Genomic DNA, 19,654 nt, shown 5'->3' with positions numbered 1-19,654 from the left:
GACAGAGTGAGATATTTTGAGTGGTTGTCTTACAGTATTTTGTGTTCTTTAAAATTATTTTTAAGGTATTTTCCAAACTAAATATTTACATGTCAAATTGCGGCTATATTTTTGTTCTTACATAATGCTCGACATTATTTTGTTTTTGAACCGAAATAACATTGGAAAATGAGTAAAACAACAAAACATTTTTCCATATAAGTAGAAGAGTAACTTTTCTTGCCTTTGGTAACATTTATTTGTTATATACTTGAATTATAGGTAGAAGTGTTGCGTTGTCTATCATAAAGGGTGACGAATCATAATGGGAATCGTGTGTGATCGTCTATTCAGAATTAATGTCATGTGATCGTCTAGTGGTTCAGTCTATTTGTTCATATGCCGTTGTGTTCGTGTGTGTGTGTGTGTGTGTGTGTGTGTGGTACATGTATTTTTCAACATACCTTCTGCGTCTTGGATGTTGGTCCATCTGGAAATCTCTCGTCCTAGAGGGGAGACTGTTACTTGTTTTAGACGAATATTCATTCGCTCCAACACGATGAATTGGTTTTATAGTTTATTTCACTTTCCAGGTGTCTCGCAGAAGAGGGAAAGTTAATCTCTGGTTTGTGTTGTTCTGTTCTACACACGTCAGCGTTCCATTCCCCCCCCAATGAAGGGGAGGAGACAACGGTGAAGCCGTCCGTCCTCTTCTAAGTCTAAACCAAATCTCTATGATTCAGCTAAACTGATCACATTACTCACACGCAATCCGACCAGCTGATCCTGACTTCCGGTAAACGTGCCTCAATATAATTTACACACTTTTCTCTCTCTCTCTCTCTCTCTTGATCCATTCTCTAACAGAAGAGTAACTTTTCCTGCCTTTGATAACATCTGTCATATACTTAAATTTTGGACTATATTTTTCGAATCTTAGTTGATTGTAAAACAAACCCGTTATTCATTATATTGTATTTCTTTCAGAAAATAAAACGGTATTTTGTATATATTTTTTATTTTGAAGTTATTTCCAAACTTTAAGTAATTAAATATCAAATCGCAGCCATTTTTCTTATTTTCACGCTACGCTCTATACTATATATTTTTAGAACCGAATAAACGTTTTAAAATGATTAAACCACTAATAAGTTTTCTAGATAATTAGAAGAGTAAATTATCTTGATTTGATAACATTTATTTGTTATATATTTGGATTTCCAAGCACTTTTTCCTAGAGATCGTAAAACAAACTCTTTATTTTTTATATTGTATTTTGTGTAATAAAATAAAATTCTAATTTACTTTATGAAATTTGAAAATTTTATTAAAAATATATTTGGATTCCTAACCACTTTTTCCTGTTGATTGTAAAACAAACACGTTATTATTTTATATTGTATTTTGTGCCTTAAAATAAAATTCTAATTTACTTCATGAAATTTTAAATTTTATTTAAAATCAATGTTTCAATTGCTGGTAGCCATGTTGCCTGAAAAATAGATTAAAATAAAACTTTATTACTTTTTTGTAAGTGAAGTGTTCTAACAACACTCTTGTTTTATCTCTCTGATCATTATGTTAATAAAAATGTTGGAAAGTAGCATCTATTTACAATTATATCTCTTCCCAATAACGTTCATAAAAATCTATTTTGAATCGATACATTCTTGGAGTATTTTTTACAATAGAAAAGAGAACAAAAAACTGCTAAATAAAACCCGAAAATATAACTAAAAATCTGGCGGTAATATTTATTTGATGAGTTTCTAACAATATATTGGTTAATGTTCTATTTTTGAGTTGTTATTGAGACTTCAAAGATGTGATCGTTATGTGTGCACGATTTTTGTCTAACGTAACACTCGACATTACTTGTTTTCCGAACTGAATAAACGCTTTAAAAGATGTTAAAACAAATAAAACTCATCAAAATATTTTGCCTTTGGTAACAGATATTTGTTATATATTTGTTTCTTTCAACGTTTTCGTTTATTGTCTATAGTAATAAATACTCTGTCCTTGTACTATTCTATTAATGAAGAATAATTATTTATATATATATATATATATTCTACCAACAAAAAATCCTTTTTTTTCTATGGCTGTTTTTCTTCTGGGCAGTACGTTTGTTTTACTTAATTTAATTCTCTATAACAGACATATTGAATATTCTTTTTTTCTCTTTTATTTTTGGAGTGAGTGTTTTTATCTGTAAATTAATCGTGAAACTTAAATTTAACCTGAAAAAAACTATTTACAAATAGCGTGGTATCAAAAGTGTGCAAACACTAAATTTTACGATATTGGTCTCATCTGTCATTGTATGAATCTGAGAACAAAATCTTATGCATCGTTAAATAGTTTTTTCAAGTATTTTTTAAAATTCAATTTTCACCCCAAAACAAGGCACAACGCCACTTTGAAGCAGGGGGCTACTATCAGGGACATAAGTTTCAGGGATATTATGAAGGGAGATGGGCAGCAAGATGTTGGTTCACATTACACTTAAAATTCTGCGTCTCAGTACAGTTGTGAAAGCAAAATCCCGCAAGGGAGTTCCAAAATCTAGCAGTTTTTTTTGGGGGGAGGGGGGTAAAAACTATTGGGGTAGAAGGCTTTCTTACAGATAGGGATCTTTTCTGTGTAGGTGTTGGATTTGGCTACTTGACGGGTTTTTCAGGGGTATTTACCGCAAAGTGGTACAAGTGCTTGCAGTTCGTCAGAGCATTCACCATAAAAATACTTTTAGAATGGACAGACGGACAAACATCTCGTCAATGGGACAGCAGCTGAAGTTTTGATGACAGTTCAGGATCTATCCGGTTGGCGATTCTATTTTGAATCCTGTTTTGTTAGGGTTAGAGACTAGTAGATGCACCAGCCCAAATGTGACAACAGTACTCCATACATGGGCGAATGGTGGCCTTATAGAGGTACAGGATACTTTCCGGCATAAGTAGTTTTCTAGCACAATAGAGAGAACCCACCTTATTTGCAGCAGCCATAGCAATGTTCTCAATGTATCTGTTCCAACTAATGTTCCCTGTGAACGTTAGGCCGAGGAGTTTTAAATAAGTACTTTCAGGTAATGTGCTTTGGGCCATTACTATTGATAAGAGAGAAGGTTTCTTGTAATTATTGAAGGAAACAAGGTTAATGTGACCATCCAAAGGGACAATATATTTATTATTATTATTATTATTAAATTGTAAGGCTAGAGCATAGTTACAATACACCCGCCCCATGTAAAGAATGGCTTTTAAAATGATTAAAGTTTAATATGCAGATTAAATTAAATCTAACTTTAGTGCTTATCTATTCTTGATTGCGTGCTATTTGTAAATAGTTATTTCAGGTTAAATTCGATTTTCGCGATATTTGTTTTATTCAATTGTAAGGTGGAAGCATAGAATCCTTACAAAAAACTCTCCTCTCCCCATGTTAAGAATGGCTTTCAGAATAACATCATTCTTTCAACACGGTATCAAAAATACTAAAGTACCAAAAAATTACTTTGTATTGTTCAATGTTTTTAATTATAAATTATAAAATAAAACACATTTAATCATTTTAAAACTTCATCTTTCATTATTTCTTATTTGTTAAAGAACGTTATTAATTTAAATTACATTTTAATCACACCCTCGCATGTAAAATAATAGTGTGATAACATTTTATCCATGTAAAGTTTGTGAAACATTTCTATAAACAAACTTTTGTGCGAAGATATTTATACAACTAAACGGCAAATCTGCCTATATAATTGTATTTTAATTTCATTTCTTTTTGTGATTGTTTCATAATAATTGTTTTTAAAATCATGTTTCATGCGAAATGCAAGAACTCTAATAAATTCCATTTCCGGTTACTTCAATCTAAGATTATAATTTTAAATTATAAATTTCGAAATTTTTATTGTTGTTGTTATTATTATTATTATATGACGAACAGAAATAATTGCTATTTCATAAAGATTAATAATGTAAAAAACATTCTAAGGTTTAAACAGAAATCAAATATAACATTAACTGCAATCATTTTTTTTTATTTTTTACGATTATTAGAAATTAATTAAAAAAAAATAAAATCTAATGTATATTTTTTAAAAGAATTTTTACATACGGGATGAATGTAAAAATCAGGAACAAACAATAGGAAGGGAACGGATTAGCCCAGCACTACCCACCTCTAGAAGAGAGAGACTCCTCAGCTCCAAGACAGGTTGATCAAACAATTCAGTTGTCCAAGAGTCCAAGAATAACTTTATGGTAGACATTCTGAAAAGTCTCAGTTTTTTGTAAGGACAGTTTCAGTGAAGACAACACCACCTAAAAGTCCGGGCTTCCCTAAAGGAAGACAAAGAAGGAAACCCCACTCGTCACAACTTTGAATGTTCGTTACAGAAACAATCGCCTTAAAACTCCACCAAACCTTGAACACAATAACAACACCACCTCATAGTGTACTACACACGATCTGTCAAGTGGTTTCCCACTGTCACTTTTATGCCAGCAAACGCGAACCAATTTGCATACATCCACGTTCACCTTTAAACGATTTTCGCAGATAAGAGATCACTTTTCCCATAAGACTGACTCAGCATAATGGCAGTGTTTCTTCTTTCGGATCAATTACTGCACTGCACACCAGACACAAATCCTCTCACGTCGAGATCTAAAGTTAGTCTCATTTTCATGTCCTCGTGGGACGACTTTGTATATTTTTGTATGTTTTAAAAGTGTATTTTCATTAATCAAATAAATTCTATCTTTTTTTTTGAAAAATTAATATTTTGTATATTTGTACATTCTAAATTTGTATTTTAATTTTTCAAAAAAATCGTTTTTTTTTGTTAAATAAATATTTTGCGTATTTTGTACTTTTTAAATGCATTTTATTCCACCAATAAATTGTTTTTTGTTTTTTTTTCTTTGCTAATAAATATTTTTCTATATTTTAAAGATGTATTCTAATTGTGAAAAAATTGTTTTTTTTGTAAAATTAATATTTTGTATTTATTAACGGTATTATAATTTATGAAATATTGTTTTTTCTTTCTTTTACTTTGCTAATTTATTATTTTTCATATTTTTATACGTTTTAAAATCGTTTCTTGTTTCTTTTTTCTTTGCTAAATTAATATTTTGCATGTTTTTGTATGTTTTAAAAGTGTATTTAAATTCATCAAATAATTTATCATATAAATTTTTTGTTTCTTTTTTCTTTTCTAAATTAATATGTGTTGCATCATTTTCTATGAAATTGTAAATGAAGCAACTGCATGAGAATATAGTTGTTCATTAGCACAAGAATATTACATTTGAAAATGAAAAGGTACATAGTTCACATAGTTTTTATGTAGCTTGTTATACATAATAAAAAATGATTGAGATATACGTTACAATATTATTTTGTTTACAGTATGTATTTGCATGCAATACAAATTCAAAGAAATGATTTCATATATATATTTCACATATAGTATTTGGTTTCACTGTGGTATGTGCTCGAATGCATCACCATGTATGATTTTATTGCAAAAGAGCCTCATACTTCACAAGAATAGAGCATACTTTAAGCAATTCAAGTATGTTTTCATGCATCCAAATCACCATGTAGAAGATAAGTTTTTTTTATTGCAATAGCAGCATACTTCAAGACATTTGACTTTCTATGTGGCACATTTCATAAGAACTACAGTGGATATAAATAAATCTAATTAATTAGTATAAGTTTTTAGTTAGATACACGCCACAAAAATAAATTGATTTTACATGTGATGCCAATTCATTTCTCTATATGTGTTTACATGTGTTGCAGCATTTTCTGTAAAATTGTAAATGAACCAAATACTGTAGAATATAGTTGTTCTTGTTATACATAATGAAAAATAATTGAGATATATGTTACTATATTATTTTGTTTTTGTATTGTAAAAGAAGAACCACATACTTCACAAGAATATAGTATTTCCTTGCAAAAAAGAAGCCACATACTTCAAAAGAATGTTTTTTCTCCAGTATGTGTTTGCATATATTGTAACAACTTTAACAATATGGTTTCTCTCCAGCTTAAACATATTTTGCTTTTATGGAAGAGCTAAAAAATATAAAAAGAATATAGTTTTTCACATATGTTCCAACATTTTCTTGTGAAGGAGGCACATATTTCAACATATTGTATCTCACAGGAATATGGTTTATCTTTATTTTTTCATTTTTCTTATCATTTTGTTTAAGCCAGGGATGGGGCATCCTACCAGATGCCAAACATACACCTGCTATTTTAGACACTCCAACTGAGAGATCTTTTTAAGATTCTAACCGTCCCTTTAAGTGCAATTGTTTGAATCTCCTTTGCACTTGGTTTACCTGGTATATTTGTAAGATAGTTTGTAAAATTCTTTTTCATAAGTCCGATTGCTCCTATAATTACTGGAATGATAGAGATCTTCTTAAGGTTCCAGTTTCTTTTCATGTCATACATAAGACCCTGGTATCTGGTAATCTTTTCCCTCTCAGCTCTGTTTAACCCAGCATCATTCGGGACACTAACTTCCACCAAGGTTGCTTCCTTCTCCTTCTTGTCCCATATTACAATGTCGGGTGCATATGTTGCAACATATTGTATCTCACAGGAAAAGATGAGCCAATGTATCATATTTTCTTGTGAAGGAGGCACATGTTTCAACATATTGTATCTCACAGGAATGCGGCTTCTCTCCAGAATGCCATCATATGTTGCAACATAGTCTTTACATATAAAACAAGAGCCGCATAAGAATATGGTTTCTCTCCACTATATATTTGCTTATGTTTACCTAGATCTGATTTATTTGCAAAAGAGCCACATAATTCATGCGAATATGGTTTCTCTCATGTCTGTATTCGCATATGTTTATCCATGTCTGATTTATTCGCAATAGGATAGCCACATACTTCATAGAATATGACTTCTCACCAGTATGTGTTTGCATATGTTGCAACATATGTGCCTAACGTGTAAAAGAGCCACATATTTAACAAGAACATGGTTTTTGTCCAGTATGTGTTCGCATATGTGTAATCATGGTTGATTTATTTGCAAAAGAATAGCCACATACTTCACAATAATACGGCTTCTCTCCAGTATGTGTTCGCATATGTTGCAACAGATGTGCCTTCTGTGTAAAAGAAGAGCCACATATTTTACAAGAATATGGTTTCTCTCCAGTATGTGTTCGCATATGTGTAACCATGGTTGATTTTCTTGCAAAGGAACAGACACATATTTCACACGAATATGGCTTCTCTCCAGTATGTTTTTGCATATGTTGCAACAAACCGTGTTTCACTGAAAAAGACGAGCCACATACTTCACAGGAATATGGTTTATCTCCAGTATGTGTTCGCATATGTTGCAACAGACTATGTTTCACAGAAAAAGAAGAGCAACATACTTCACAAGAATATGGTTTCTCCCCAGTATGTGTTCTCATATGTGTAACCATGTTTGATTTATTTGCAAAAGAAGAGTCACATACTTCACAAGAATATGGCTTCTCACCAGTATGTGTTCGCATATGTCGCAACATACTGTGTTTCACAGAAAAACAAGAGCCACATACTTCACAAGAATATGGTTTCTCTCCAGTATGTTTTTGCATATGTTGCAACATATATGCCTTCAATGTAAAAGAAGAGCCACATATTTCACAAGAATATGGTTTCTCTCCAGTATGTATTCGCATATGTTTACCCATGTTTGATTTTTTTGAAAAAGAAGAGCCACATACTTCACAAGAATGTGGCTTCTCTCCAGTATGTGTTCGCATATGTTGCAACACATGCTCCTTCTGTGTAAAACAAGAGCCACATACTTCACAAGAATGTGGCTTCTCTCCAGTATGTGTTCGCATATGTTGCAACATATGTGCCTTTTGTGTAAAACAAGAGCCACATACTTCACAAGAATATATTTTTTCTCCAGCATGTGTTTGCGCATGTGTTAACATATCTGATTTATTTGCAAAAGAATAGCCACATACTTCACAATCATATTAAGTTAAAAAGTATTCAAGCTAACTTTAACAATCAAGTGTTTTTTTCAAATAAATTGGATGTTTCATATTTTCTGCACATGTAAAGACTAATCATATTAACTTATAATTATGCGAGTCATATGCACCGATAACTACACTCATATGAAGTTAAAAAAGTATTCAATCTAGGTTGTGATTGAATAAGATTATCAATAGAAGAAATACGTTACTAGTAAACATTAAATTGTTTGTTCAGCATAATCTCAGAAAATGTGATTTGTTGAAAGAAAACTGTACAATTCACATTTCTCTCATTTCCGGCTTTTAACTTTAATCCATTTCCATTTGTTTTCTTGTGTTGATTACTTGATATTCTGTAAAATTAAAAACAATTAAAAGATTAATTTCATGAAAACATATAAATTTTATTCATGTTTTACAAACAGAATTATTTTTATGACGTTAAGGTATAGGCACAGTTTATTATAAAACATAAATTAGAAATAAGTTTCAGTATATTCTCCTCAAAGCAACATTATTATTATATTCAATTTTATGTAAAAGTCTTGAATTCAATATCATTTAAGTGGGGATATTTTTACAATACTTATCTATTAATTAAATAAATAAATACATGTTTTACAGATGAGCTACATAAAACTCAGATCAGTATGTTTGCTTGGGCGTTTAAACTGTCCATCTGGTTTCTGACTTTTGGGTTTCAAAAAATTTATTTGCTAACAGATTTCATGGCTGCCTGTCTTAAGTCCAATATTAAAACCACTGCTCTTATTCAAAGCATACATAAGGTCAACAATATTTTTGTTTTGACTTATTTAATGTATTTTGCTTACAAATAAACGTAATTTAATCCTGTTGAGTTAAAAACTGATTTAAATATAAATACGGTTATAGTTATATATTCTATAACTACATGTACAGCTTTTAATAACACTCCTATGGATTCTGACAATTTTTTCAAACCTTACTAAAAACATTTTCTCTTAAAAGACGGGGTAACAAAATTAGTGTTTGCAGTTATTGAGGCTTACTGAGTTTTATTTTTCACTCCTCACATAAAAAATGTTTCCTCAAGAAAATAAAAGACAATAAATCTCCAAATCAGTTTTTACTTTTAACATTTTTCATCTTACCCTAAATGGACCAACAGGTAGACTAATACTAATTAAAAAGTAACACTTGTCGTTAAATACAAAAACATCCTTTAAAAAGTTGTAAATAAAAAATCATGAAGTAGGGCAGACCAAACTTTTAGAAAAGTAGAAAGTCACAAAAAACGAAACAAAATTATAATAATGCGTGGAGGGAGGGGGGTGAAAGAGCCAACGTCAAATCGGGCTGTAAATCGGTTCTCAAAATGTGGGATCGAGTTACTTGAACGTTGTATGTGAAACTGTACTTTTTCCAATTATCTAAAACTTGATTTTTTTAGTTTTTTTTATATTCTGGTAGCATAGTATCCAATAATTCACAGAAAAGGAAAAAAAGAATTGAAAGGCGCTGGTAATTGTCCAGATTCGCCTACATATTTTTTAAATGTTTCCTGTGCCCAAGTTGTGTGTGATTCAAACTAGAACTTGATTTTTTTTAAAAAATACGTTTTTCACGCCCAAAATTATTTATTTACGATACTTTTCTGTGTATTTTTCATTGCAAATTGGAATTGTCTTTAGTAAAAGCAACAAATGTTTTTCTAATGTATAAAAACTACTTAATAAATTTACATATTTAAAAAAAATATTTTGACTTACCGAGCATAGTTTCCCTGCTAAAAAGACATCAAAATCTACCTTTTCTCGGCTAATATGCTTTAACAGCCTTTAAAAGAAGAGATTTTTTTTTCAAATAATTAAATTTTAACATTTTAGCGTGAGGGATCACTTTGCTATATAAATTAAACTTAGCATTTTTTAAAGTTTGCAAGCTAAAGCGAGAATGCGGTGAAGGTGGGGTAATAAGTTTCAAACATTTTAAAAATACAAAGAACCATTTATATTATTCATCGGACTACTGTTCTCATCTTGAGTGTGACTTTCACAACATTTCGGTTGATATAACCTCTGACCTTCTTCAGGTGTATCTTGTCGAACTTGGGAATGTTTCTGTCGAACTCATAAATTTGGACGGAGTTTTGAGCAGAACCCTTTATTTACTTCACGGGAGAAGCATGCTCTTGTTCCATCAGCCATGACCGAATAGAGGTCTTAAGTAATTCGCAAATGTATATTTCGATCACCCACACTGAGGATTGAACCTTCAACCTCGAAAGTCTCTCCAAATTCCCGAGTTTTTTTAGGGTTTTTTTATTACATTTTCACCCCAAACAAGGCACATTGCCACTTTGGTGTAGGGGGCTACTATAAGGGAAGTAACTACTGGGGTACTATGTAGGGATTTGGGCAGCAAGATGTCGGTTCACGTTACACTTGAACTTCTGCATGTACGTACAGTTGGGGTAGCAGGGACCTGGAATGGAATTCCAGAGTCTAGCGGTTCTGGGGAAGAAACTACTGGAGTAAAAGGCTCTCTTGCATCTAGGGATCTCTACTGTGAAGGGATGGGATTTAGCTGCTTGTCGGGTTTGTCTGGGGTATTTACATCGTGGGGGCACAAGTGTCTGCAGTTCGTCAGAGCATTCACCATTAAAATACTTGTATAACAGGCAGAGGGATGCAACGTTTCGTCGATGGGACAGAGACTGAAGCTTAGATGCCAGTTCAGGGCCTATCAGATTGGCGACTCTCTTTTGAACCTTGTCAAGGAGCGAGAGACTAGCAGCAGATGCACTAGCCCAAATGTGAGAGCAATACTCCATATATGGGTTAATGGTGGCCTTATAGAGGTTCGACAGAAACATTCCCGAGTTAAACAAGATACACCTAAAGAAGGTCGGAGGTTATATCAACCGAAACGTTATGAAAATAACACTCAAGATGCGAACAGTAGTCCGATGAATAATAATATAAATAACCAATCCTCATCTCAAAAATTCAGAAACATTACATAGAACCACTTTAAAATGTGTGTTACGGGGACATTTAATTATTTTTAGATTTGCTTGGAAAATGTCTCACTGTTAAATATTACTTAATCAGTTACATATTATTTACTGGTATTTTTAAGGCTGGTTACATACAATAAAAACTAGGGTTGACCAGTACAATGCACACTACCTCTTTGCATTTTTTTTTCATTCTTTTCGTTAATCTTTTTTTATATAAAGGATTTTTCATTTAATCTAAAGGCAATGATATTAGGAACTTTATTATCCAATCTATACTGTATGGGTTTCACTGGTCACTATCTTTGTTTTTGTGCACATTCATTCAATTTATTAGCATTAAAACCGTATGCTGTATTTTTGTGGACATCGGCAATATCACATACCTAATGTGCTTCCTTCACAGAGTCATATCTTTTTTATTTGTCGGTCAATTTTTAAAAGAATTGATGGAAAGAGAAGAGAATAAGCATTCCAAGGATGGGAATTTATTTTTCTTTTATTCGTTCAATATGTTTGTATACACATGATTTAATAGTAAATTAGTAGCAAATATTTTTTGGGTTTCTTTTATCCGTTCAATATGTCTGTGGTCAAAGTTAAAAATGAAAAACGGTAAAAAATGACAACAGCAAAAAGGGAAACTGTTTTTTTTTTCAATGTTTACATTTCATACGTTACGTTTGGATACATCTGTGCAGAGTCAAATTTAGTTGGATATGGCTTAAATTTTACAGGCTATATTAGCATAGAACCCCATCTCTACTGGACTTTTATTTATATTTTTATGGCCACAGGAAGCAAAGTTACGACCGAGCAAAGTTGATAAAGAATATTTCAAAATTGGTATTTATCATCCATTTTCATATAGATAATAGTTTCAGAATTATTTTCATGTATAATATGTAAATATTTGATAATTATTAATTGTGTGAAAATTTCTTTAAAATGTTATCTTTTATAGAAATTAACACCAGAGGAAATTGCTTGATATGCGCTCAGTTTACTAAAGAATAATAAAAAAAAGGTTTTTTCCGCTTTCAAAACGAAAGCAGAAAAATCAGTTTTATTTTTTTTATTCCAAGTTTGTCAATTTAAAAAAAAATATTTTCAATTTTTTCTAATTTGATTTCCAATCAATCCTATTTTGTTGTGTTAATGCTTTTCGTACACATGTACTAAAAGCATTAACAAGTATTCTATTTATAAGTTTTTGCTTGTACTTAAGGTAGATGTTTTTAGTTGTAACAAAGAAAACAAAAAAACAACAAATATATTACAAATAAAAGGTACTTGTGCACTTATGCTACCACGCTTAAATAATAACATTATTATTTAGAAACCCATTCGTAACATGGGGAAGAAAGGGTGTTTTGTTAACTATTCTGTACTTTCACCAAACAATTAAATGAAACATCGTGAAACTTGAATTTATTTTAAACTCATTATCAGGACCATTATTCGAATCTTTAAGACAAACCCATTTTTTTTTTTACTGAGGATATCTAAATAATAATAATAATAATAATAATAATAATAAGAAGAAGAAGAAGAAGAAGAAGAAGAAGAAGAAGGCAGTTCGATAAAGAATTTCATTTCGATGCATTTTGTAAATTTTTACCTTGTTTCCACCTTAACATTTTTCTTTAAAATTACCACCTCTTAAAGTTTTTATGCTGAAAATGAATATCGCATTTAAATTTTCCGTTTGTGCATAGTTTTTGGGGTTACGTTTGCATGCTCGCACCTACCAAGATGGCCACCAGCAATAACATAAGAAATGACATTGCTTAATATCTGGAAAACAATTATTTGCAGAAAATTTAAATGCGATATCCGTTTTCAGCATACCCTAAAACGTATAAAAGTAATCATTTTAAATGTTAAGGTGGAAACAAAGTTAAAAAATTACCGTTTTATTTCTCTGTTTACATAGTTGAATTTTCAGTAAAACAACAGAATAGAAATAACGAAAATTACCATTAACTGGTGAATATATAGTTGTTGCTTGTCAGGATTCCTGGTATCCTGGTACTGTGAAAGCTACATCAAGGACTCATGTAGAGTGCGATTTATGGTTACATCTCAGAAAATAGGGGAATATTTTGGGTCAGATATAGAGGATTTACAAAATTGAACTGACTAAAGAATAAAAAAAATTGTTTTTTTCTGCTTTCAAAACGAAAGCAGAAAAATCAGTTTTATTTTTTTTATTCTGAGTTTGTCAATTAAAAAAAAATTTTCAAGTTTTTAAAATTTGATTTCCAAACAATACTATTTTGTTTTTTAACACTTTTAGTACACATGTACTAGGTGTATCAGAATTTAGGAATTTTTGACACCCATAACATTTTCTGACACCCCCAAACATTTTCTGACACCCTAACATTTTCTGACACTCCTAACATTTTCTGACACACCTACACATGTACTAAAAGTGTTACACAAAACAACAAAATGTACTTGCATTTCTGTTATTGTTATTATTATAATTTCTTACTTGTACTTCAGGTAGAATTGTTTTTTAGTTGTCACAAAGAAAACAAAAACAACTATATAACTAATAAAATGTACTTGTGCACTTATGCTACCATGTTGAAATGATAACATTATTATTTAGAAACCCATTCTAAACATGGGGAAGGGTGTTTTGTTAACTATTCTGTACTTTCACCAAACAATTAAATAAAACATATTGTGAAACTTGAATTTATTCTTAACTTATTGCAAGACCATTATTAGATTCTGTAAGACAAACCCGTTTTTTAACTGAGGATATCTAAATAAAATAATAATAATAATAATAACAATAACCCGTTTTTTTAATAATAATTAGGCAGTTGATAAAGAATTTCATTGTGATGTATTTTGTAAATTTTTACTTTGTTTCCACCATAACATTTCCTTTAAAATGACTACCTCTTAAAGTTTTCATGTTATGCTGAAAACAAATATTGCATTTAAATTTTCCGCAGATAAGCAATGTACTTTCTCATGTTATTGCTGGTGGCCATCTTCATGCGTGCGTTTGCGCATTGTTTCTTGGGTTTATCTTTGCACATTCGCACATACCAAGATGGCCACCGGCAATAACATAAGAAATGTCATTTCTTAATATCTGGAAAACTACTTATTTGCAGAAAATTTAAATGCAATATCGTTTGAATGGTTTAAAACGTGGTCAGCTTTATGAGTTGTCCTGCAAGTGATCGCATGGTTGTTGGATAGTAGAGAATGTTTTAATATTCCATTATTCACTAAACTATTATAAATTTTAAAGAAATCACAAGATCCTATTTTCTTTAATTCAATGTTTCATGATAACTTAGTTGTTCTCCTGACTGTTATCTATTATCATATGTAATGCCATGCTAAACAAAAATAAAATGACTCGATATTTCACTCTTACAATTATTATTTGCTTCTATAAACTTTTGTATATGTATACTTGACTTGTGATGGATGAATCAATAAAATGCAATGGCTGCTGCACAAGTTCAAGTGGACCATTCATTCAACTATCATATGTAATGTTATGTACATCAAAAATGAAATGACATCCCAAACAAAAATATCGATCAAACCAACAGTAACACAAAACCAATTTGCATCCTCCTTTTAAGCTCACATTAAAAAATATCCTTTTAAGCTCACATTAAAAAATATCCTTTTAAACTCACATTCAAAAATATCCTTTTAAACTCACATTCAAAAATATCCTTTTAAACTCACATTCAAAAATATCCTTTTAAACTCACATTCAAAAATATCATTTTAATCTCACATTAAAAAATATCCTTTTAAGCTCACATTCAAAAATATCCTTTTAAGCTCACATTAAAAAAATATCCTTTTAAGCTCACATTCAAAAATATCCTTTTAAGCTCACATTCAAAAATATACTTTTAAACTCACATTCAAAAATATCCTTTTAAACTCACATTCAAAAATATCTGTGGTCTAACAAGTAGTGATTTACTATGCTTTTTTTGTTGTTTTGGCTATTTAACTCATACCAAAATTTCTAGCATCTATATATTTTTTCCTGTGGGAACATGTGCTTTAATGCTTTGCACCATTTGGTTTAATTATTGTCACATTATGTTCAGCAGTAAAAGAAAAGCTATTAGTCAATAGGGCATCTTGTATGTGTTTTCTAACAGCTTCACAATCAGACTTTTTGTAATAACTTGTCATTTTGAGCAACGTCACCTTAACTTGGGGTTAGTGATGACTACCGGCATTACAAGGTGATCTCCATTCATGTTGATTATGGGTATTTATCACACAATCGTCGGATACTGTATTTATCAAAAGGTCTATTAAAATAGCTTGCTGATCTTAATGTTTTGGAAATCGAGTTGAGAATGTGAATGTGTAAGGGAATGAGCTATAGAGTAACTATTAATACAACATTGTTCTGTATCTGTGTAATTCTAAAAGCCAGGCCTATTACAGTAGTAGGCTTTAAAAACACCAAACACATAAACTCAGGAATTATTATCTAAGAAAAGTGCTGCATCTATACCCCAGCGACATGGTCGATTATGGTACAGACCTGAGTTGGAGGAGAATAAGAGAGAAAATACAAGTAACTAACAAAATGTTTAAAGTCTAAAACACATGACGGCTTGAACATCTGATTCTAGATAATGCTCCCTAGTCAAAGAGAGGGTGTTACGATTATAGACTCAAGTCTGCATATATGTGTCTTAGTTCTAAGAGCAGAGAAGGAGGTATCATGTCATGATAAAATAAAGGAAATTGATGAGTATAGGTTGGTTTCACATAATGCTACAAGATCTGGAGAAAAAAGTGTCTACATAATCTAGATTACTTCTAACCCCATGGATAATTTTGAATGTGCGCTGCAAAGGAGGATGCAAATTAGTTTTGCTTGATGTAACATTAAAGCATGGAAAGCAAACCAATTTGATTTTAGAAATTAATTTTCTTAAACAGATTAATAAAATATGGTTAAAAATACTGGTTTGATTGGGATTTTTATTTGAGATGTCATTTCATTTTCGTTGAGAATGACATTAAATATAATATATGGACACATGAATAGGCTATTAGCCTAGTCTTGTCACAATGGTTCTAGCTTAGAGAAAATCCCCCCCAAAAAATGGAACGATTCATTTTCATGCTATGGTAATACAACAATCCTGATGTTAAACAATACTAAGATCTCTTGCACAGAACCAGCAGCAAGACAACCTGTCAACCCCGAACCTTCTACCTGTCAGTGAAAGACGTCCCAAACCAACATAACTGGTATGGAAGCACCCTTAATTTGATAAGTTTGTGAAAAAAAGAAATTGAGAATAAAGAGACGGGATTCATTGTCTTAGTTAGAAAATAAGACCAAGTTCTGGCTGCCTCTGGTGAATCCCTGATATCATACAACTACAACTAGATAATAGACCATGAAGGAGTGTATAAGTTAGATTATATGCATTACTTACTCTTTAAGAAATTAGGTTTGCAAACCAGATACTTTGTTCAATATCACCAACTAATTGTTAAAGATCTCTTTCCCCAAGTGTTTCAGTGCAATGGCTTATAGAGTCAGTAGTGCAGGATTTATATCAGTTTTTTTAAATCTTAGATGAATTACCTGAAGATCTATGGATCTAAGAGGGTTATCAGTAAATATAGGTGGTAGACCAGGTAATTCTACAGTCACATATGGCTGGATGAAATAATAAATATCTTACTTTTGCTCATTTCTAAAGAAATAAGCATAAATTCGAAATTTCATTGTAATAATAAATAAAAATATAAAGGATGGGAAACAAAACAATTTCGTTTTAGTAATAATTTTGTGTTAAATAGAAGTATAGTTAAATAAGAAGAAAATACTAAAAATGTCATTAAGATTAATTGGTTTCCTGAATTTTATGGAATTTTTAAGTAAAGGAATGGGGTTCAAATGTGTCAAAATTTTAGAGATCAGCAATTCATGTGCTTATAATCCTTAGCAAGATGGCCGTGTACATGCTAGAAGAACAACAATAAAAGGAACATGGTAACATTGGCATCATTTCAAAGTTTCTCCTACCAAACCAATGTCGTCCACTCACCATGATGATCATCAATGCAATTCTGGTCATTTTTGCTGTCATTGTCAGTATCGTTACCTCTTTTTCTACAGCATTCTTTATTAAAAACTGAAATATTTTCTTATAAACACTAACATTTATTTATTGTTCTGTGTGATGTTTTATGTAACGACTACCATCTCTGAAGCGTTTTCTTTTCTTTTTTTATGTATTTATGGGTCTTTTTTTACATGGGGATCACCACTTATCAAGGCCCGTAAGCCACACTGGGATAAGGGTTATTTTGTGTACAACAATCAATGGGATAATATCATATTAAAAGTTGGTATTGGAGATTTGATAAAGTGTCTTACTTAAGTGGGTGATTAATCAGGAATTTGTTTATGTTGGACTTGAAGATGTCCAGGTTGTAGTCAGGTGGAAAACAGGCAAACGGAAGAGAATTCCACAGGCGTGCCCTTCTCAGAAAAAAGCTATGTTCATAAAATCTGTTTTGATTTAGGCACAGATAAAGAGTGGGGAAAATTACTGACAGTGGTTTTAGCTAGAAGGGTGTTTATCAGGAAGGATTGGCGAGGGGGGACCAGAGATTGGAGCTCGGATGAGCACTTGCCATGGAAATAACGATAAAACAAAGACAGACTCGCAACGTCTCTTTGGTGGAAGAGAGGTTGCAGGGAAGAGAAGAGAGCATTCCCCACTAAGCCACGAAGTCTATTTTGTACTTTGTCAAGGCAGGATAGGTTGTTTTTTTTAAGCTCCACCCCAGATGTGGCAGCAGTACTCCATCTTTGGGCGTACTTGGCTTTTATAGAGATAGAGAATTGCATCAGTAGTGAGATATCTTCTATTTTCCCAGCGGCCCAGGCAACAGACTTTATATACATGTTCCATTTCAGATCAGGAGTAAAGGTCAAACCCAGGAGCTTGTCAAAACATAAAGCTTCACCAAGACGAGAGCCATCCATTTCAATTGATGCTGGATGAGGAGCAGAGCATTGATGATGTAAAGTTAGGAGCTTGGTTTTAGATGCATTAAAAGTAACCAGCCATCTCTTCACCCACTGAACCACACGCTTTAGTGTTTAGATTAGCATACATTAATATTAGGCATGATACTAATTTTCGATACCCATAATTGAAATACAAGTAAAAACTAGGAAAATGAAATTAATTTATCATAATTTTTACATTATATTAAAGAAGATTGATCAGGGTTTTAATTGCATATAAACATTCTTTATTTAATAAAAACTGATTAAAACAGACAAAAGTTAATTTAAAGTAAAAAAAAAAAAAAAATAGCCAAATACTAAAAGAATGAGAAATGACCATGGTGTATGGCTTAACTGCTTCTATTAAAAAAATAAGAATTTTTTTAAAGTGTAAAATTTTAAAAAAATTAATATATTTTCCAAGTTTTTTTTTCCAAAAATCGATAAAAATCCAATAAAAGACCCAAAATCATATATATTGCATTTCATCATTTCAAAAAAAAAAAAAATGTGAATCTCCCCCACCCAACCAAAAAAAAATCGTATAACATCGAGGTAGAAGGGGGAGGGCGAAATATGAGTTTTTTTTCTTTTTCTTTTTGCATATAATTTTCTTTCAATTCATAAATAGTTCATCCTTTTTAGAATAATCTGTAAAAAAAAAATGAACGAAATTTAACAATTACTTCGTTTTTTGAAAGAATTTTAAACATCGTGTTGTTTTCATTGTTTACGTTAAAATATGCAGAAATAAAATGCAATCCCAATTTTCCCGTTTTCATTTTTTGTGGTGAATTAAAAAATAATTCACCGATTTTATGGAGAGTAAAAAATATTTTTAGAAGATTTCTTGAGGATACTGCAAAAATTACAATGAACAAATTTTATTTTATAAGTTTTTACTGTTATTATTTTATGGGGGTCGAAAATTCCGCCTTTATTATGGTCATACCTACATTAATAACTAAACAACGAATTTACGACGTTTTCAATATCAAAATCGTTTTCAAAGCAATAATAAAAAAAAAGCTTTAAAACCACCAAAAATATTAAACGATTGGAAAGAATACTATAATCTTACCATTCTCCGTTTACATGCAAATATTGAATGTTGACTTATTTTTATATTAAAACAAAAGGGAAACAGTGGTTTGGACGCGCCCCAGTCATAAAAAAAGAACTATAAAAAGCAAATAAATTCAACTTATACTTACTTTTTTGTATTGCAATCTGCTTTCGACAAAGAAACGGTTATAAGAAAACGAGATGAATTTGACGCGTGGAAGTCGCCTTTTAAGATGGTGACCGGAAAAGCAAGTTCGCAGAAAATGGAAAAAAATTTTTTTTTTATTTATTGTAATTTCAAGTTTCGTTTTTATTTTTTGTTATAATGTATTGTGTTGAATTAAAAAATGTAATTTTATTTATTTTTTTTAATATATTATTTCTTTTTGATAAAGAAAGCACCTAATTTTTTAATGTAAAAGATAATCCAACCACTTTTTGATATGGGTAGGGATAAAAAAATAAAAATAAAAAAAAACCTTCGTAAATATATCAATCCACAGAA

General features: G+C 31.1%; 1 long non-coding RNA gene across 1 annotated transcript; it reads right to left on the bottom strand.

Annotated features, from left to right (window-relative positions):
* Positions 1 to 804: 804 nt before the first annotated feature.
* LOC145270525 (uncharacterized) lies at positions 805 to 19,382 on the bottom strand. Its single transcript, XR_013865420.1, has 3 exons — positions 19,299 to 19,382; positions 9,775 to 9,841; positions 805 to 8,376 (listed from the first exon to the last, which is right to left on the bottom strand). It is a non-coding gene; the product is annotated as an uncharacterized LOC145270525 (long non-coding RNA).
* Positions 19,383 to 19,654: the final 272 nt, after the last annotated feature.

This window comes from Euprymna scolopes, chromosome 46, assembly GCF_053919585.1.
Source record: "Euprymna scolopes isolate OS-2025 chromosome 46, ASM5391958v1, whole genome shotgun sequence".
NCBI classification, from domain to species: Eukaryota; Metazoa; Mollusca; class Cephalopoda; order Sepiida; family Sepiolidae; genus Euprymna; species Euprymna scolopes.
This window is presented reverse-complemented; position numbering and strand designations above follow the sequence as displayed.